The sequence below is a fragment of the Mobula hypostoma genome, chromosome X1, assembly GCF_963921235.1.
Source record: "Mobula hypostoma chromosome X1, sMobHyp1.1, whole genome shotgun sequence".
In the NCBI taxonomy this organism is placed as follows: domain Eukaryota; kingdom Metazoa; phylum Chordata; class Chondrichthyes; order Myliobatiformes; family Myliobatidae; genus Mobula; species Mobula hypostoma.
In genome coordinates, this window is record NC_086128.1 from 52,085,823 (window position 1) to 52,107,642 (window position 21,820).

Genomic DNA, 21,820 nt, shown 5'->3' on the forward strand with positions numbered 1-21,820 from the left:
TCTACCCATTGAGGTACATTTTAAAGGTCACTTCTTATCCTTGAAAATAGTAGCATGGTTGCCTCAATTTCTCCTAATTACGAAGCAGCAGTCCTAGGGAACCCCCTTGGTGAATCTTCATCATACTCCTAAAGCAAATAGATCTTTTTATGTTACGGTTATGGATCCCGCAACCCATCTTGGTCATAGGGGCCCTGAACAGATGAGCACTGTATCAGTTGCCTCCATCTTTCATGGTTGTGGGCGAGTGCCTGGGTTGTGGCAAAGCACTCTCCAGTCTACTCTGCAATGATATCTGTCCATTTCTTCCTTTGTCTGCCCCTTCTGTCTTTTTCCCCTGCACTGTTCCCTGAAGAATGGTCTTTGAAAGACAACTTGATCTTGTTATGTGGCCATATCATCTCAGTTTCCTTTTTACTGTGGACAGTAGATCTTCGTAGTGTCTCGTGCTGGATGATGGTTCTTCGTACTTCAACGTTTGAGACATGGTCTGTATAAGAGACATTGAGGAGCCGTCTGAAACATCACATTTCTACTACTGGGATCTTCTGTAATGCCCTGGTTCATATTTTTACTGTTATGCTGTATGTATTTCATTTAGCAGCTTTGTAAGAGCAGTCTGTTCTGTTTCCAGGCTGTTTGGGTTATTGTTAAAGATAAGAGATGAGAAATGTGTGCCATCCATTTAGGATGGTTGAATTTAGAGGAGGTTTCTCTGATGAGGGACACTAAGGTTGGGCTTGGGGCTTTTATTCAGCGGGAGATGAAGAGAGAAGATGCTGGGGAGAACCGGTCGTAGCATACGATCCAGTGGAAGACCGGTTTGTTCGAGGTGGATTGCGAGTGATGGTCAGAAGGTGGTGTGGGCCTTCACGCTGCCCAAGGAGCCCAGCGCGTGAGTGACAGAGAAGTTCAAGATGAGCTCCAACTTGTGCACATTTGACTGTTTAATTAGAATGGGCCCTTTTTGTTATTCTTTACTAACCCTTTAGTTAAGATTGATAAATATAATTCCTTTAATCGTATGCAGTGTACTGTCTGTTATTTCATGACACTGAGTTGTAACGGGGTAGCAAATTACACAGCATCCACACAAATGGGGATTTGGGGTGGGACGAGCCATCTCAATCTTACAAGTTTGGGCGGTTCTTGTGTGTGTCTTCCCTAGACTTACACAGCCAAGGAATCCAGGGTGTATCACTTCTTTTGCAGTTCTGCTGTCAAAGTCCATGATTTGTGTGCATACAAGAAGATGGAGAGTACAAGTGCATGCAGGAGTTTCAACCTGGATTTGAGAGCGATGTTATTGCCTCTACAGATTGGTTTTAGTTTAGCCAGGGTTGCTGTTGTTTGAGCTGTCTATCCAAGGACTTCAGGCTTTAATCCTTGGTTGATAATGGTACCAAGATACTTGAACCATTTGACAGTCTCTAGTTCTTGTTCATTGACTGTGATTTTTGTCGTAATTGGCTCCTCACTGTTTCTCATTATTTGGTCCAGGAAAATATTGAACAGCGTGGGTGAAAGGAGGCAGCCTTGTCGGACTCCAACTGATGTGTGGACCCACTCTCCAACTGTGCCTTGAGCAAGTACTAGCTTTGGTGTAGAGCTGCTTGCTGGTTTGGACCAGCTTCTGGCCCATGTTGTATCTCTTCATTGTGGCCCAGTGTGTATCACACCCTATCAAAGGTGAAGTTTAATGTCAGAGAAATGTATACAATGTACATCCTGAAATGCTTTTCCTTCACAAATATCCATGAAAACAGAGAAGTGCCCCAAAGAATGAACGATAGTTAAATATGAGAACCCCAAAGCCCCTCCCCCCATGCATAGGTGGCGGTGAGCAACGATCCCCCCTTCCCCCACCAGCAAAAATAAACGCACATCGGTGCAATCACCAAGCCCAAGTGTGTGCTAAACAATAGCAAAGACACAGACCAAAGTTACCCCAAAAGCTTTGCATTTCATCCAAAATTCGACAACCCACAGGTTCTCTCTCTCCCTGGCAAGGGAGAGGGAGATGTCCCCCATTTTTCACAGCGAGCAGGAGGCATAACAACAACCCGCTGGTTTAGGATGTTAAAAGTCTGTATGGTCGCTTTTTTCGAACTCTGTGTCCGAAGATCACAAAGATCTCGGGTCTTTGGGCCCACAGCGAAAGATTTTCCGGTCTCCCCAACGACACACGAGTCTCCTACCATGACACTGACCCTCGATCTGCCCATCTCCAAAGCCCTGAGATCTTGGGCTTCCGAATTCGAGCTGGACTCTCAGGCCAAACCCTTGGCTTGCCGAACAACAACGGCTGGTCCTGAAACCCCGAGAATGGGTCCCATTTACGCAAAGAATCGAAGTCTGCGTGTAACTCCAGGTCACGGTCTTCAAAAGTACCCCGAAAGGGAGAAATAAAGATATTAAAGGTAGAAATAGTACCTTCTTGAAGTCTATAAACACATAGAAAATACCCTGTTGGTTTTGGTTGTATTTCTCGCACAGTACTCAAAGGCCGAATATCTGTTCTGTTGTACTTCTTCCACTTCTGAATCAAGCCTGCTCTTTGGCGATTATTTCTTCTGCCTGTGGTTTCAGTCATCACTTCGCTTTCAGGGCTGATAAGACCTGTGGTTCTAAAATTCTGGCACTGCTGTAAGTTGCCTTTCTTGGTGAGAGTGATAATGAGTGATTTTGTCCATGGGTGTTGACCCTTCCCCAGTCTGCCAGATTTTGTTGCAGATATTGGTGAGGAAATATCTGCGAAAATCTTTTTTATGTACAGAGATCAAAGTTGTACGTAATACTTAATCTGTAGTTTCACTAAGACCCTACATAGTGGTAGAAATTTGGTTTTGTACTCTTGCAATAAAGACTAACGTGTCATTTGCCTCCAAGTTTCCTGCTGCATCTGTATGCTAGCTTTCAATGACTTGCATGTGAGGATGCCTGGTTTCTTTTGGATCAGGTGAGAGGTGTGTTGGAATATAAGGCAGAAGTGATCTAGTCTGAAATGATTAGTAGAGGGAAAATGAATAATGTTCCAAGGATCACTCTGCTCTGCACAAGCAAATTATTCCTCTACATCAGTAAGACCCGACACACATTGGAGGACAGCTTTGTCGAACAGATTCACTCTGTCTGCTATAAAAGGTAGGATCTCCCAATGGCTACCCATTTCAATTTGACTTCCCATTCCCATTCTGACATATCTGTCCACTACTGCCATGATGAGGCCAAACTCAGAATGGAGGAGCAACTGCTCATTCCAACTGCATAGCCTCTAAACTGATGGTACAAGCTTTGATTTCTCTAACTTCCAGTAACTTCTTCCCCCTCTCTCTTTTTCCATTCCCCATTCTGGTTGCCCTCTCCTCACCTTCGTATCACCTCACACTAGTTCCTTTCCTCCTTCCCCTTCTTCCATAGTCCACTATCCTCTCCTATTCCTCCTTCAGCCCTTTACTACTTCTACCTGTCACCTCCTAGCTACTGGCTTCATCCTCCTTCCACATCCATCTTCTTGTCAATTTGTCCCACCAATCACCTGCCATCTTGTACTTCTTCCCCTCCCCCCCCACCTTCTTACTCTGCTTTCTGACCCCTCCCTTTCCAGTCCTGATTAAGGGTCTCAGCTTGAAAAACGTCAACTGTTTATTCCCCACCATAGGTGCTGCCTAACTTACTGAGTTCCATCAGGATTTTTATGTGTTACTCAAGATCTCCAAAAACTGGAGAATGTTCTGTGTTTATTCCTTGCCTTTGTTGGCATTTTCTTTGGGCTAACCCAGGAAGTGAGGTTTTGCAAGAACTTGTGATCTAGTAATTACATAAGTTTATTCAGTAGGTTTTGAACTTGTCACTACAGTAAGTAGAATTTCAAGTAACTGTGCGATAGGGGCCTATTATTTTTCTCTGTTAGGTAACCAACAAAGGTGGAGGGGATGTGCTGGAGGCTCAGCTTGAACATCAGAGCCTTGAGTATAATCACAATCCAAGATGAGCTTTAATTTGTTGCTGAACTTGTTTATAAAGATCAGGAACTCAATTAACTTATGCAAGCAATAGTTTGTTTTGATAAGATGTAGTGAAGGTTTTGTAGAATTCTGGGAATTCTTTACTTGGTTATGCCTGTTGAATATTTACGCAGTGCTTTTGTTTCACCACACAGTGGCACCAGAGGTTTGAAAATGAAAAGTAGTTGCGTTCCTTGCTTGGGAATATATGTATGAATGCCCACTGTTAATATTTTAGAAGAACCATTCCATTTCAAAGAACCATTTCAAAGTTATTTGAAATAAGCAAATATATGAAAGTAAGCCCCAACCGATTGTGTAATCTCTAATCCAGAATGCAGTGACATTGGTGCCTGTTCTGGCTAATTTGGAGAAATCATCATATTCCAGATTCAATGAGTTTTTGAATGTAATAAGAATCACAATTATAGGGGATCCACTGGGTGGAGCCAGCCACCTTGTATATTGCTTCTTTTAAGAGATGGAAAGTCTGTGATTTTTAAAGTTCTAACAACTTATTCTGATCCCTTTTGTTAACATTCATGCGGAAGACAATATTTCTCCATTTGAATCGATTCTCATAAGGGTTGAAGGATCACGTGGTATGCAAATGTTCTAATTTATGTATTTATTGAGATGCAACACGGAAAAGGCCCTTCCGGTCCTTCGATCCTTAGCCTAATCATGGGACAATTTACAATGGTCAACTAACTTACCAACCAGTACGTCTTTACACTGTGGGACGAAACCAGAGCACCCAGAGGAAACCACACGGTCACTGATACTATGTTACTATGCCGCCCCAATTTTGACTTGTGACTGGTTGCAATCTGACTGCTGCCCTTGAATGCACGAGATCATTTAACTAATTCCATTACTATTCTTCCTCATCTATATTTATACAGTTTCTTCTTCTATCTTAAAGATGCACAGGTGGGTGAGGTTAATTGGTGGCTGACAGGTGTGTCAATGGAGAGTGGGGTGGGGTAATTGATTGGTATGTGCAAGCGAAAAAATCCTTCTTCTTAAGGCCATCATCCCTACTGGGGCGTAGGCCGCCAACAGCAGCTTGCCAGAATCCTCTGTCCTGGGCCGACAGAGGGTTGATCAGCCCTGTGGCTATCGCTTTCAACACATGACTTCAATATGTCTTCTTGGCGAAGATCCTTCCTCTCCCAGGGATAAGATCTTCAGAGCTTCTATTGACATTTCTGTAGCACTGGATTTTTACAAGATGAGGCTGTTAACATTTCACAGCCTGGCTTCGGACTGTCCACGGTGCAACTGAAAGTGTAATTTTTCACAAATAAAATGTCATAGCAACTCATTTTGAACACCAACAAACTGAATGCAAAACCTTTTATTTAATTACATCATCAGGTCAGACCAGCCTCTTAAAGTGAACCCCAACTTTAACCCCGGTTGTGAATCCTGTACATTTACACCAATTACATTACACAACACAGGCACCCCCTTTCCCCTAGAATTCACTAAAACCAGCATTGTGAACCTGTCTGGAGCTCAGACGAGCCACCTGGCTCGCATCCTGTGTTCCATGGGTGAAGGAAGAGCAGGTCCCTCCTGCTTTTCCAGAGGTGTGTTGACACGCTCCTCATCATGTCTTGACGGCGGGGCATAGGAGTGGAACCTTTGAATCTTGGTGGGCCAGTTTAAGGCAATCTAGCGAAATACATTCAGGTTTACCCCTCTTATCTATGATAAAAGTATTTTCTCCCCATTCCAAATCATGGAACAGTCCATCATAAGGGGGCCTAAGGGTTTGTCAGTGTGTGGCATGATGGATGGTCAGTCAACAGGAACCCAAGAGTGCTGTATGCCATGATGGGAGGTTGGGATTGGTGAAAAGGAATTGAATTTGCTGAGGATGGTAGAATGCTCTTGAGAGGACGACTCAGGCATTTGTGGCATCAGGAATGAAATCACTGGGCACTTGTAACAGCTGCCCGTATACTAACTCAACCACAGATGACTGCAAGTCCTCCTTTTAAGCTGTTATGAGCCACAGCAGGACCCACAGGGGACAATCATGCCTGCCTCCAGTTTGATGGCACAGTGGGGCAAGGGCACAACATCCGGTTGAGACATCGCACAACAGAGAAATCCCAGCTTCCCTGAGCTTAATGTCAGCCAACCACAGGCCTGTGACTGCTATTCAGTAAGCCTGGACCTCTGGGTCAGTAGCTTCGTCAGTTGCCATGCCAGCATAGTCAACGCTGATGTGGATGGCCTCAATGGCTGGTCGTGAGAGGCAATCAGCTACGGCATTATTTTTCCCCCTTAATGAATTGTATATCTGTTGTGAACTCTAATATGTAGGCCAGTTGGCGTTGCTGGCGTGCAGACCAAGAGTCTGCTATTTTGGCTATCGTGCTTACGAAGGGCTTGTGGTCAACGAACACTGTGAAATGGTGACCCTCTAGAAGAAAATGGAAATAGCGTACAGCCAGATAGAGACTGAGAAACTCACCGTTAAATATACCGTACTTCCTTTCGGGGGGTCGGAGCTGCTGGCTGAAGAAGATGAGTGGCTGCCACATGCCTCCGACCAACTGTTCATGCTCAGCACCCACAGAATAGTCAGAAGCATCAGTAGTAATGGCTATGAGTACAATGGGGACCGGGTGTACCAGTAGGGTTGCATTGGAAAGAGCTCGTTTGGTATCACCAAATGCCCTGGTTGTGTCCACAGACCAGTCAAACACTTGATTAGGGATATTGCCTTTGAGCGCACTATACAGGGGGAGCATAAGTTCAGCAGCTCGCGGAATGAAGCCGTGATAGAAATTCACCATGTCTAAAAATTCATGTAGCTTTTTTGTAGTGTGAGGTGGTGGGAAATCCATAATAGCAGCTACTTTCGATGGGAGGGGGTTCTCACCTTTTGTGGGGATGCAATAGCTGAGAAAGACAATGGTTGACAACACAAACTGCCACTTAGCAGGGTTAATGATCAACCCATGTTGGCTTAAATGCTCGAAAAGTGTGCAGAAATGAGATACGTGTTTGGATTTGGACGCACTGGTGACAAGTATGTCATCTAGGTAAATAAAAATAAAATCTAAGTCTTTTCCTACAGAGTCCATCAACCATTGGAAAGTCTGTGCTGCATGTTTCAGCCCAAATGGCTTGCACAAAAGCTCAAAGAGGCCAAACAGGGTTATCACAGCTGTTCTGGGAATGTCCTCCAAGCACATGGGCACCTAATGTTAGCCCCACGTTGGAAAATATTAATTTTCTGGCTAAATCTGCTGAAAAGTCTTGGATGCATGGACCGGGTAAAGATCGGGGGTGGTGGCCTCGTTAAGGTGTTGGTAATCACCATGTGGGCAGCAACCACCATTGGACTTGGGGGCAATATGGAGGGGTAAAGCCCAGGGGCCATTCAACCAGCATACAATGCCAAGTCTTTCCATGTTGGCAAACTCAGCCTTCATGGTTGCCAGCTTTTCTGAGTCCAGTCTAAGCCCGGATATGGACTAGCAGGCCAGTTGTGGAAATGTGGTGCTTGACTCCATGTCTTGTGACTGTAGTGGAGAATGTGGGCTTGGTGAGGTTTGGGAATTCACCCCGGTGGTCGAATAAACTCACATGCGGAGGTGCATGTGACTCACAGAGTCATTGTGGAGAGCTTACTGGGGGAGCAGGGTAACGACCCAAAGTCCTTGACATCCACAAGCCATGTCCTTGGGTACACAGGAAATCTTCATTGAACAGAATTCCCATGTCCCATGTGTAACATCGCCCACCGAAGCAGAGTGTCATCCATCATGACTCGTAAATCTGGATCCTGCTGCCATTGATGGCCTCCAGCGAGATTTCATCGCTCTTTACCTTCTGATCAACAGGCGATGCTGACAGCACACTCACTTGAGCACCCGTGTCATACAGGGAGCGTCGCCCTGAAAGGGTGTCTGTAATGAACAGTAGATGACCCTGGCAGCTGGAACCCATGGTGTTCATAGGCCTCTGATGTCCCAATGCACTGGCACTGTCACAGCTGCAAGGCGGTCAGCATTTCCGAGCATTCATACCAAAGCAAGTGTAGTAAGAACACAGGCCCAGTGTCATCTGTTTCTCAGCTGCAGGCATCCTTATGTTGGGGGCCTTGCTGACCTGGCTTATTGAGGTAGAGAAAGGAAGAGGAATGATGCATAGTCTACACTCAGCCAGGTAGCTATCAGCCATTTTAGCAAGCTCCCTAGAGTCATTCATGGGTACACTAGCAAGGGCTATGTGAACTTGTTCAGGCATCAACTGCATGAAGAGTTCTTTAAAAATAAAACAAGGATGGTGATTTCGCAGGAGAGACAGCATGTGGTCCATTAGCACCAAAGGCCTACCATCAGCGAGGCCAGGAAAGGAGAGCAACTGTTTGGCGTACTCAGTCTCCTGTAGTCCAAAATTCTGTAAAAGGTAAGTTTCCAGCGATCGGTATTTATTGGGTTCAGGCTGGTGTTCTAGTAGGCTCACTGCTCTTGCAGCCATAGAATTACTGAGCAACGCAACCACATAAAAGTATTTGGTGTCGTCAGCAGTGATTTCTTGTAGAGTAAAGTGGGCCTCGGCTTGTACAAACCAAGCAATGGCATTTTGCTCCCAAAACTCCAGCAGTTTCAAAGCAACTGTGTTGGCCAACATGCTCAATAACTCCAGAATCATCCGGGAATATCAGGGTCACCAATATAATTTTTCACAAATAAAATAGCAGAGGCAATTTATGTTGAGGAAAACTGTAGCAACTCATTCACCGAACACTAAAAAACTGAACATAAAGCCTTCTAAAACCCTTTACATAATAATGTCATCATGTCAGACCAGCCTCTTAAAGTGAGACCCCAACTCAATGTCAGTGGTTGTGACTTATTACCAATTATGATACCCTACAAGAGAAAAGTTTGCAGGGAAAGTAAGTGGGGGACAGGTTTTGGAACCATGATCAACTTGATGGGCTTAATGAACTATATTGCAGGACTATAAGACCATAAGATATACTGTAGGAGCAGAATTAGGCCATTCGGCCTGTCGAGTCTGCTCTGCCATTTCATCATGGCTGGTTTATTATCCCTCAACCCCATTCTCCCACCTTCTCCACATAACCTTTGACACCCTTACTAATCACGAACCTATCAACCTCTGCTTTAAATATACATAATGACTTGTCCTCCTCAGCCATCTGGGACAGAGGCCACAATAAACCACCAATGGCACTTGCCTCTTGGAGATTATGGCTGCAAGCCTCATCCTGTGATTAACATGCAGTCAATTACAGCTCAATTACAGTATAGGTCGAGCAGCAGTGTCAGAGATGATATCTTATCAATCAACTTTTGACTTCAATCCTTTCTAGAAATGTTTGTAGGATTATGCAGCATCTTTGATAAAGTAGGGTGATAATATTCTTAATCAATAGCTAATTGGGCTCAGTGAACAAACAAGGAAGATGATGTTGAGTTGGGCTGATGGTATAGGTGTGCTTCTCTGTTAGTGCTACTGATGAACAGGAAATCAAAGGTCTGATGGTATGAAATGTAAGTGGTATTTAATGAGAGGGGATCTGATTGAAACGTATAAGATCCTAAAGGGATTGGACAGGCTAGATGCGGGAAGATTGTTCCCGATGTTGGGGAGGTCCAGAACGAGGGGTCACAGTTTGAGGATAGAGGGGAAGCCTTTTAGGACCGAGATTAGGAAAAACTTCTTCACACAGAGAGTGGTGAATCTGTGGAATTCTCTGCCACAGCAAACTGTTGAGGCCAGTTCATTGGCTATATTTAAGAGGGAGTTAGATATGGCCCTTGTGGCTACAGGGGTCAGGGGGTATGGAGGGAAGGCTGGGTTCTGAGTTGGATGATCAGCCATGATCATAATAAATGGCGGTGCAGGCTCGAAGGGCCGAATGGCCTACTCCTGCACCTATTTTCTATGTTTCTATGTTTCTATGACAAAAGACATGAGAGTCCATTTCAAAAGTTAATGGTGATGATACACCCTAACAAGCAGGTGAATGTGGAGAACTTTAAAAAGGCTAAAGTTTATACAAAAGAAATAGTGCTCATAATTTGTAACAGTGAGTAGCTCTTTTTGAAATGCAATGGCAATTGTATCTTTAAACTTTTGTAATGCATACCTTCTTGGGTAGTAAATTCCTTCTGCACTTTGCACTACTCATTCGACATAAGTTTGATGGTGGTATGTAGCAACAGACTAATTTGTTGGATCTGATGGTGTGCATATTATCAGGCATACTTAAGCTGATAAGACACAGAGTCACTACATTGGTTGTCATTTGTTTTGGGGATGTCCTGAAATCAAAGAGTTGCTGTATAAATACACCCAGGCAACAAAACTGCAAATACACTTCCACAGATTAGGGTAAGCCATCCAATCTTACTGCTGCAGGAAGTTTTTCTGAATTCCAATCAGACTGATTCAGAGCATTTTATCAAAACCATAGCAGCTATCAGAGCTGGGTTCTGGCATAGAGTGTAACACTATCAGCTGGGATTATCAAACACGTGCCAGTTCAAATTTCAGCAACAAATTGGTAATTAGAACTGTAACACACAAAATGTCATCGATGAAAATGCACTCCTGACACCTACAGGTTTCTTCAAACAAGCTTTGCCTTGGGAAGTGTAAAGCTATTGTGTAAGGTTGTAAAGTTGTAATGTTCTGGGTTCATGGGATTGTATTTTAAATGTTGCAATGATTGTAACCAAACTAGTTAAATGAAGCCTTTAACGAGGTGTTTGCTGATGAAGTAGAAGTAGACTGAGCTTGAACTGTGGTTTGGGTCTTAAAAGGAATTATGTATTTGGCAAGAGTATGCACGTGAAATAGTTTCTCTTTCATTTGTGACTGTTATTACTAATTGTGAAGCTAATGCTAAGTGCTTCATAGCAAATTGACAGAGTGGAATTAACTTAAATCCATATAGTTATCAGGGTTGTACAACTCCATATGAAGATTACAGCACAATGTGCAAATTTCATTTCTTTAGCTGTGGTCAAGATTTTTGGTATCATGAAATATCAAGTAATGAAAGTTTCTTGAAAGTGGTTGTATAACAGAGATTTTGTGTGATTACAACAGACTTTATATTATGACACAAATCCCAGATTGTATTCATTGCTTGTAATGTGCAATTCACAATGTAACTTTTCTTAAGATATTCCATAGCATAATAAACCAACAACCATATTCAAGGCTTCTCAAAACTAAGAAGAAAAGGACCAAATTACAAATCTATGAAATGCTGAAAAGATAAACAATAATTTTAAAATTGCTGGATAGATGGAGACATTTATTTTATATGTTTGAGTTAGTTTAGCAATGTAAATTTATCTTTCAACATGTACTTTGTTTACACTGAGTAATTAAGTCAAACAAATTGGAGAATTTTAAATGGAATGGTGTGTAAATTGTGCAGTTGCTATAATTGATGTTTTGATTTTGAATGCTCACCTGGTGTTAGTTCTGATACATTGTGTTTTTCTAATTAGAATTCTGCAACAGTGTAGCTAATCTTAGAACTGAAATAAGTCACGTTGCAGTCATCTGCCTTTTAATAACACCCAGGACAGTTCATAATTGCTTCTTTGTTCCTTTGTATTGTTACCGTAATGAACCAGCAATAACTTGAAGAAGAGTCCAGTTATAGGACATAAGTTATCTAAATCACTGTTTCACATTGCCAGAATCATTTTGAATCAGTAAAAAGTCAGTGACATCTGATACCAGACCAGTTCTTTAAGTCCATGAAGTGAATACATGTGAGTGGGTTTGCACCAAGAGCACAAGAACAACAGATGGCCTTTGTTGGTCTGCTTCCTTGCTGCAACACTTCATTGCTAATCATCCAAGCACAAAGAGGATTCCAAAGGGAAAACATTCAGCATCAAACTTACTGCATACCATTTAATAAAAATCCCCATCTGGTCCAAGTTCCCCTCAAACTAGGCTTTGTATTTATATTGCTTTCCTTCACTAAGGGGCTCTTTTCCTATCAGGAGTCTTCAACAATTTGTCTTCAACCTAACTTTATTAGTCAATGGCCGTGCCCCCAACCTTTTGGTTGCAGGTTCCCTTCTTGCCATAAAAATTAGAAAAAGACAGAGTAAACATGGTGTTTGATAGTGGGAATGAGTCACAGTATTTACAAAGTACCTAAATGGGTGAGGCAGTTAGCTTGATTGATATGCTTCTTATCGCTTGATAAATATCCATGTTTACGTCATGTTACCACCAGAATACATTGGATTGTCTCTGAAACAGTGTGCGGTCATAAATGATATTTCACAAGTTCAGTAAGTACTGAAAACAAAAATAGCATTTAGAACATAAATTTCTGTATGTCAAAACATTTACTGTACTACTCGCATGGGTCCCAGCTGTGCCAGTCTTTCTTTCCGCTATGTGGAACGATCTATGTTTCAAGCCTACAACGTTGTCACTCCCCAACTTTTCCTCCACTACATTGACGACTGCATTGGTGCTGCTTCATACAAACATGCGGAGTTCATCAACTTCATTAACTTTGCCTCCAACTTCCACCCTGCCCTCAAATTTACCTAGTCCGTTTCTGACACCTCCCTTCCCTTTCTCAATCTCACTGTCCCTATCTCTGGAGACAGCTTATCCACTGATGTCTAGTACAAACCCATGAACTCTCACAGCTAGCTTGAAAGACTGCTTCGCCGAGCACCTACGTTCCATCTGCCAGAGAAAGCAGGATCTCCCAGTGGCCACACATTTTAATTCCTCTTCCCATTCCCATTCTGATATGTCCATCCATGTCCTCCTCTGCTGTCACAATGAGGCCACACTCAGGTTGGAGGAGCAACACCTTATATTCCATCTGGGTAGCCTCCAACCTGATGGCATGAACATTGATTTTTTGAACTTCTGGTAATGCGCCCATCCCCCCCCCCCGCCATTCCCCATCTCCTTTTCCCTTTCTCATCTTATCTCCTTGCCTGCTCATTGCTTTACTCTGGTGCTCATCCCCCCTTTTCTTTCTTCCATGGTCTTCTGTACTCTCCTATTAGATTCCCCCTTCTCCAGCCCTGAACCTCTTTCACCAATCAACTTCCCAGCTCTTTACTTCACCTCTCCTCCCTCCCGATTTCACCTATCACCTTGTGCTTCTTTCTCCCCTCCCCCCACCTTCTAGCTCTGACTCCTCATCTTTTGTTCACCAGTCCTGCTGAAGAGTCTCGGCCTGAAACGTCGACTGTACTCTTTTCCATAGATGCTGCCTGGCCTGCTGAGTTCCTCCAGCACTTTGTGTGTGTTGCTTGGATTTCCAGCATCTGCAGATCTTCTCTAGCTTGTGAGAAGTCAAGATGAAGAAGGCAGCCAAGTGAATTTTTGAACACAAGCTCAATCCATAACTCTGTAAGGGCCTATGTGTCAAATTCTGCACTATAATGCAGAGCTACAGCAGAGAATGACAAGCTATAGTGTGCCTATATATCCTTGAAAATACATGGGCTACCTCAGGGGTGAGGAGAAGGGAAGGGCGTGGGTGATGGAGAAATGGTGTCAAGCAGCTTTAGGGAATTTGTGAGTGCTGGTAACTAGATGGGATGGCAGATGCTGTTGCTTGGGGTTGGAACTGCACCCAGATGCCACAATATCGGAGCAGCTTCTTTGAAGGTTCCAAGATTTACATATCCTAGTTTTGGATAAAAGTTTGAGGTAAAGTCTTATCCCAAGTCCATGGATCCTTAGTTTGGCTGTGATTGTGCTGAGTGGGGTGATAACTCTCTCTTGGTTTAGTGGCAATTCCAGTGGCTAAACTTAAAGAATCACTGGGGCATATGGGCTAATAAATTAAAAGGGTGGATTGTTTGGGCACTATTAAAATGTTCTGGAAGTTTGCACGTTTTCCCTGTGACTGCATGGGTTTCTTCTCACATAACAAAAGAGTGTAGGTCAGCAGGTAAATTGGCCACTGTGAATTGCCTCAATTGTGGATGAGATGGAAAATTTGGGGGCATAGGGGTAAGGTAATGTGTAGGTGGGAAGAACAAAAGAGAATAGGGTAGGATTAGACATAAGACATAAGACAAAGGAGCAGAAGTCGGCCATTCGGCCCATCAAGTCTGCTCCGCCATTTTATCATGAACTGATCCATTCTCCCATTTAGTCCCACTCCCCCGCCTTCTCACCATAACCTTTGATGCCCTGGCTACTCAGATACCTATCAATCTCTGCCTTAAGTACACCCAATGACTAGGCCTCCACTGCTGCCCGTGGCAAGAAATTCCATAGATTCACCAACCTCTGACTAAAAAAAATTTCTTAGCATTCCTGTTCTGAATGGGCGCCCTTCAATCCTTAAGTCATGCCCTCTTGTACTAGACTCCCCCATCATGGGAAACACCTTTGCCACATCCACTCTGTCCATGCCTTTCAACATTCAAAATGTTTCTATGAGGTCTCCCCTCATTTTTCTAAACTCCAAGGAATACAGTCCAAGAGCGGACAAACATCCCTCATATGTTAACCCTCTCATTCCCAGAATCATTCTAGTGAATCTTCTCTGTACCCTCTCCAACGGCAGCACATCCTTTCTTAAATAAGGAGACCAAAACTGCCCATAGTACTCCAAGTGAGGTCTCACCAGCACCTTATAGAGCCTCAACATCACATCCCTGTTCTTATAGTCTATTCCTCTAGAAATGAATGCCAACATTGCATTCACCTTCTTCACTACTGACTCAACCTGGAGGTTAACCTTAAGGGTATCCTGTACGAGGACTCCCAAGTCCCGTTGCATCTCAGAACTTTGAATTCTTTCCCCATTTAATTAATAGTCTGTCCGTTTATTTCTTCTGCCAAAGTGCATAACCATACACTTTCCAACATTGTATCTCATTTGCCACTTCTTTGCCCATTCTTCCAATCTATCCAAGTCTCCCTGCAGACTCTCCGTTTCCTCAGCACTACCGGCCCCTCCACCTATCTTCGTATCGTCAGCAAACTTAGCCACAAAGCCATCTATTCCATAATCCAAATTGTTGATGTACAATGTAAAAAGAAGCGGACCCAACACGGACCCCTGTGGAACACCACTAGTAACCGGCAGCCAACCAGAATAGGATCGCTTTATTCCCAGTCTCTGTTTCCTGCCAATCAGCCAACGCTCTATCCACGTATGTAACTTTCCTGTAATTCCATGGGCTCTTATCTTGTAAAGTAGCACCTTGTCAAAGGCCTTCTGAAAGTCCAAATATACAACATCCATGCATCTCCCTTGTCTAGCCTACTGGTAATTTCCTCAAAAAATTGCAATAGGATTGTCAGGCAGGATTTTCCTTTAAGGAATCCATGCTGAGTTCTGCATATCTTGTCATATACCTCCAGGTACTCTGTAACCTCATCCTTGACAATCGACTCCAACAACTTCCCAACCACCGATGTCAAGCTAACAGGTCTATAATTTCCTTTTTGCTTCCTTGCCCCCTTCTTAAATAGCAAAGTGACATTTGCAATATTCCAGTCCTCCAGAACCATGCCAGAATCTATCGACTTTTGAAAGATCATCCCTAATGCCTCCGCAATCTCCACAGCTACTTCCTTCAGAACACGAGGGTGCATTCCATCTGGTCCGGGAGATTTATCTACCTTTAGACTATTCAGCTTCCTGGGTACTTTCTCTGTCGTAATTGTGACTATGCACACTTCTCTTCCCTGCCACCCTTGAGTGTCCGGTATACTGCTGATGTCTTCCTCAGTGAAGACTGATGCAAAATACTCGTTCAGTTCCTCTGCCATCTCCTTATCTCCCATTACAATTTCTCCAGCACCATTTTCTATCAGTCCTATATCTACTCTCACCTGTCTTTTACTCTTTATATACTTGAAAAAGCTTTTAGTATCCTATTTGATATTATTTGCTAGCTTCCTTTCATAGTTAATCTTTTCCCTCTTAATGACCTTTTTGGTTTCCTTTTCTAAGCTTTTAAAAACTTCCCAATCCTCTGTCTTCCCACTAATTTTTGCTTCCTTGTATGCCCTCTCCTAATGTAAAAATGAATGCTGATGGTCAGTACGAGCTCAACGGGTTGATGAGCCTGTTTCTAAGCTGTATCTCTTCATGACTAAGTCTCTATAAATGGGATTTCCAGTAGTATCCGCACCTTAAGAAATGGTGGAATTCTCAAGCTTCAATTCCATCATATTTTAAATTGTTAAAATAATAAAATAATGTTGGAGCCAATTTTTACCCTCATCTCTCAGATTAAGACTAATTTATTGTTATATACACATATATTACAGAGTAAACAGTATACTGTACATAATAATAAATACAATGACAAGTGCAAACTGAAATAGTGCAAAAAGAAATGCTAAAGTAATAATAATGAAATAAGTGAGAGAGGTAACATGAAGTATATTAGAACATTGAGAAGGGATTGAGAATGGGATTCAGAAGTCTGACAGTAGAGGAAAGAAGCTGTTCTAAGTCTTCTTTTCCCTAAAGACTACTGATGCTGACAATACAACACCAATTTGAAAATGAAACTAAAGGATGTTCAACACAACGTCTAAGGTCAACACTACACAAAGACAAAGAACAACCCACAACTTGTTCATTCTCCTGCAGAAATGACAGAGTGAGCAGAAAGTGAAAAATTACTTAGACCATAAGACCATACGATATAGGAGCAGAATTAGGCCATTTGGTCCATCGAGTCTGCTCCACCATTTCATCATGGCTGATCCATTGCCCTCTCAGCCCAACCTTCTGCCTTCCACCCGTATCCCTTCATGCCCTGACCAATCAAGAATCTGTCAACCTCTGCCTTAAATATACATAAAGACTTGGCTTCCACAGCGGCCTATGGCAAAGAATTCCACAGATTCACCACTCTCTGGCTGAAGAAATTCCTCCTCATCTCCATCCTAAAGGACGTCCCTCTATTCTGAGGCTGTGTCCTCTGGTCCTAGACCCTACCACCATAGGAAACATCCTTCCCACACCCACTCTTTCCATATATGTATGAAATTCTTGTGACCGAGTAAACTATACCTTTTCACTAAGTCATCTGATTCTGCTAGTTCAATCAAATATACAAAACAGCTAAAGTAGTTACTTGTGGAGGGTGAACATTGCCCCCTTGTCTTTGGCATGTTTTGTGCAGTTAATTATTTCTGGGTTATTATTACACTTTAATAAGTTCCGTATTGCATATCTTCCCATCAAAGATGCTGTTTTCCATATTACAAGTCAGTACTAAAAAGACTTCTGAGCTGTATTTCATCTGTGAAGTTCAGATTTGTGGAAATCTGGATCATATTTTTAACGCGTTTGATTTAAGAACTACAATATAGTTTGTAGTTGGGTATCACTTTGCAGTTGGGTATCACTTTGCTTTTCCACGTAAATGCTGCGGTTTGTAAGTGCTGAAACCAATAAAGACCTCTTATCGTAATTCAAGCTTAGTAATACTCAGAATTTTCCAACTCTCTGAAGCCACTTCCTGCATCAGCAATTTCTGAAAGCTGCTGAAAGGAAGTTTAAGTGTTTTTATCAAAGGAAAGAGGGCAGCACTTTGCCACAAGAGAGGTTAGAGATGTGCACATTTCATGCCTCTTGAGGACTATCTCACAAAGCTGAAAATCACTTCAATAATGAAGATCATTATTCTTAAACTGTTTTGTTGTGATCCAGTGTTGTAACCCCTTCATCTGTTTCTCAACAGCTTTTGTGAACTCAGTCTTGTGATAGTTTACAAAATCTGAATCAGCCATTATTGTTACAGACAGAGGGCACATTCTGTGCTCCCTTGAACTGGATGAAAGAAAAGTTATCACAATCCTCTTACTGCTCAAAACCATAGAGTTGCTTAGATCAGTATTTTCTTCCTCTAAAAGTTTGCAGGCTTAATGTTAGTACCACATTTATTCCCTCGTAGATTTCTGTTCAAAATATAATTTCATTCAGTTACAGAATGAGGCCAACAGTCATTGCTCACCTCTCACTCCTTTGAGAAGGTGATAGTTAACAGCCTTATTGAAGCATCATTTTGTAAGTATCATCCCGATTTCACAACTGGAAGGTTTCAAAAGGAAAAATTATTAAGGCAAGCCTTATTCTTGAGTTCTGACTTCATTGATGTGGAGTATTCTCTGTCTCAAATGTAGAACACACAGAAGCTTCCATGACTTTTCACCATGTATTCTCTCGAGCCATTTATTTCAATAGTTGTATTTGTCACAGAACAAAAACATAACATGCTCATGGAATCAGGCACAGGATGTGACAAACATTTCTGCTTTTATTTCAGATTTCCACCATCAACATTATTTTAATTTGAATTCTACTTGTGCCATATTCAGATTTACATAATCTTACATATTTAAGTCAGTTAATAGATAGAAATTTCCATTGACTGCGTGTAAACAAGGGCAGTGCATCTAACCCCTGCAACTATGCAATGCATAGAAGAAGAAGAATATCCTTATTGTCATTGTTGTGGAGCAATGAAACAGTTTAGCAGCTCAACGTTTTGCAGCATGACAAAGAATATATACATAAAATAAACTCTAAAACCTCAGGAGTGCGTCCAAAATTAATAATATATGGATGGGGGGTAGGACTATTGCACACCTGCCATTCCTGGAAGTGTGATGCATTTAGCTGCCGCCGTCTTAGGAAGGGGGCAGGAGAAGGAAGGTGGTGTTATACATTTCACTGCTTGTGGGTAGAAGCTGTTAAGGAGTCTCTTTGTTTTCGTCCTTAATGCTCTGTATCTCTTCCCAGAAGGTAGAGGGGAAAACAGGTGATGTCCAGGATGAGTGGGATCCTTTGAAATACAAGTAGCCTTCTTTTGAAGTCTGCCAGTATAAATGTCTCTGAGGGAGGGTAATGTTGTGCCAATAACCCACTCTGCTACCCTCACCACCCGCTGCAAATCCTTCCTGTTCTGTTATGTGCAGCTGGCAAACCACACTGCACAGCAATACGTCAGGAGGCTCTCTATAGTTGTCCGATAGAAGTTGATCAGCAGGTGATGAGGGAGGAGAGCGTGCTTTAGCTTCCTTAGGAAGTAGAGCCTCTGTTGGGCCTTCCCCACCTGATAAGAGATATGGGCAGTCCAGGTGAGGTCAGCCGAGATGTGAACGCTGAGGAACTTGAAACTCTCTACTCTCTCCACCTCTTTCCCGTATATGTGCAGAGCAGAGTGCTTGACGCGCTTTGATTTCCTGAAGTCTACTATCAGCTCCTTGGTTTTTGTGATGTTCAAGTCCAGGTTATTATGACAACACCATTCTGTCAAATGCTGTACCTCCTCCCTATAGGCTGTCTCATCACAATCTGATATGATACCTATTAGGGTGGTATCGTCAGCAAATTCGACAATGGTGTTGGTGGAGTGAATGGTAGAGCAGTCATGGGTGAAAAGAGAATAGAGGATGGGGCTGAGAGCACACCCCTGTGGAGTACCGGTGTTCAGGATGAGAGTAGATGATGTGTGTTCTCCCATCCTGACCCTTTGGGGTCTGTTACTCAGAAAATCCAGTATCCATGAGCACAGTGAACTGCCGAGGCCCAGGTTGCTCAATTTCTGCTCCAGTTTGTAGGGGATGACTGTATTAAAAGTTGAGCTGTAGTCCACAATCAGCATTCTTACACAGGTGTTACCCTGATCCAGGTTTGTAAGGGCTGTGTGGAGAGCTGTGATGACTGCATCCTCTGTCGATCTGTTTGCACGATACGCAAACTGGTACTTATCAAGGTCAGCAGGTATGGCAGATTTAATATAAGACAGTATGAGTCTCTCAAAACATTTCGTGATGATAGGAGTTAGAGCAACTGGGCGATAGTCATGAAGGCAGTTCACTGTACTGTTCTTTGGTATGGGTATTATTGTGGCTGACTTAGGGCAGGTGGGGACTACAGACTGTAGTAGCGAGAGATTGCAGATGGTAGAAAACACTCCCGCTAGTTGATCTGCGCAGTCCTTAAGAATCCTCCCAGTGACTCCATTTGGGCCAGCTGCTTTCCTCGCATTGACTCCGGGCAGGGCGGATCTGACCTGGTGTTGGTGTAATTGTATAGGGTCATCCTTCTCTGTTAGTGCTGACTGGATGCCAACTTCTCCATTCTGGCTGTCAAAGCGAGAAATGAACTGGTTCAGAGTGTCTGGCAGTGTCCTGTCTGAGGAGTTTGTGACTGTATAGCATATGTAATAAGGGCAGCAACATGCGATCTTAGCTTCAGATTAGGTATCTGGGATGTGCTATCCACAGAAAAATATAGACAGCTTACATTGATTCAAACAGGTCTAGTAAAGTTTGGAAAAAACTAACAAAAGGATGGCTCCAGGCACTGCAATACACTGTAAACTGCAGTTACACCAATACTTCCTCATTGGTATTCCAGGTGACAAGAATATCAGTACAGAATCAGGTTTGTTATCATTGATATATGTCATGAAATCTATTGTTTGCTGCAACAGTACAGTACAAGACATAAAAGTTATAATAAGTTACAAAAAATAGTGCTCCTAAATGGAAAGAATCTATTTTCCAGTTGGAAATTAGCAATGGTCTTTTGATTAAAATAATTGACTTTTATTTGCTGAATCCTACATTATATTGAATTTTGCATGAATCCATTTTTGTTAATTTTACTGAATAAAGACTTTTTTTACTTGCTAGTTGGCATGTGGCCAAGTGGTTAAGGCATTCGTCTAGTGATTTGAAGGTCGCTAGTTCGAGCCTTGGCTGAGGCAGCATGTGGGTCCTTGAGCAAGCCACTTAACCACACATTGCTCTGCGACGACACCGGTGCCAAGCTGTATGGGTCTTAATGCACTTCCCTTGGACAACATCGGTGGCGTGGAGAGGGGAGATATGCAGCATGGGCAACTGCTGGTCTTCCATACAACCTTGCCCAGGCCTGTGCCCTGGAAACCTTCCAAGGCGCAAATCCATGGTCTCATGGGACTAACGGATGCCTATAACTTGCTAGTGTCAAGCTCTTTTTCTTTATTTTAAAATGCTTTTCAATAATTCGTTATTGAAGTTGAGAAGTTACTTTCATTTTGAAAAAACAACTGAATATCAAGATGGAATTTAACTTCCTATTGAGTATATTCTTCCATTGTTTCTTTCTCTTATATCCACGGAGTAATCTGGTGGAATTTGAGATTGGTTAAGGGACATGTTGCTCTGCCACTAAACTGGTTTATTTTGGTTATATTTCAAACTTAGTAAAATTTGTCATCTTACAAATGAGGAAAATGTGAAAACTGTACTTCAAACAGTATAAGCAGGTTTCTCATTGAGTTGGGAGTCTTTCGAACACTGTCTTTCAAAAGATAGTGAAAATTAAGTCTATGAATAATTTAAAGGTAGAAGCAGACAGATTCTTAATGAGCAAGGGGGTGAAAGGCTACCAGGGTAGATGGGAATGCAGAGTTGAGGTTACAATATTCCTTGGTCCAGGTGTGAGTGCTGGATTGGTTTAATCCAGCTTCTCTGTGTGTTTGTGAGTCACCATGTTAATGAAAGTTACTGTGATAATTTGCTATCCCATACAGTCAAATCCATCCTAAAAGGGCACTCCAGACACAATTAATAGATATACCGAGCAACTCTTCAATCAACTGCTTTATCCACAGCACCTTTCTTTTCTATCCCAGTTCACTTTGACCTTATTTCTCCTCTTTCAGTTCATCATCCCTGTTTACTAATTCTCAGATACTCTCTTCAATGGCTCTGACTGCAGTTCCACTTTTGCCTTGAGCCTGATGCTCAAGCATCAGTTGGCTTCT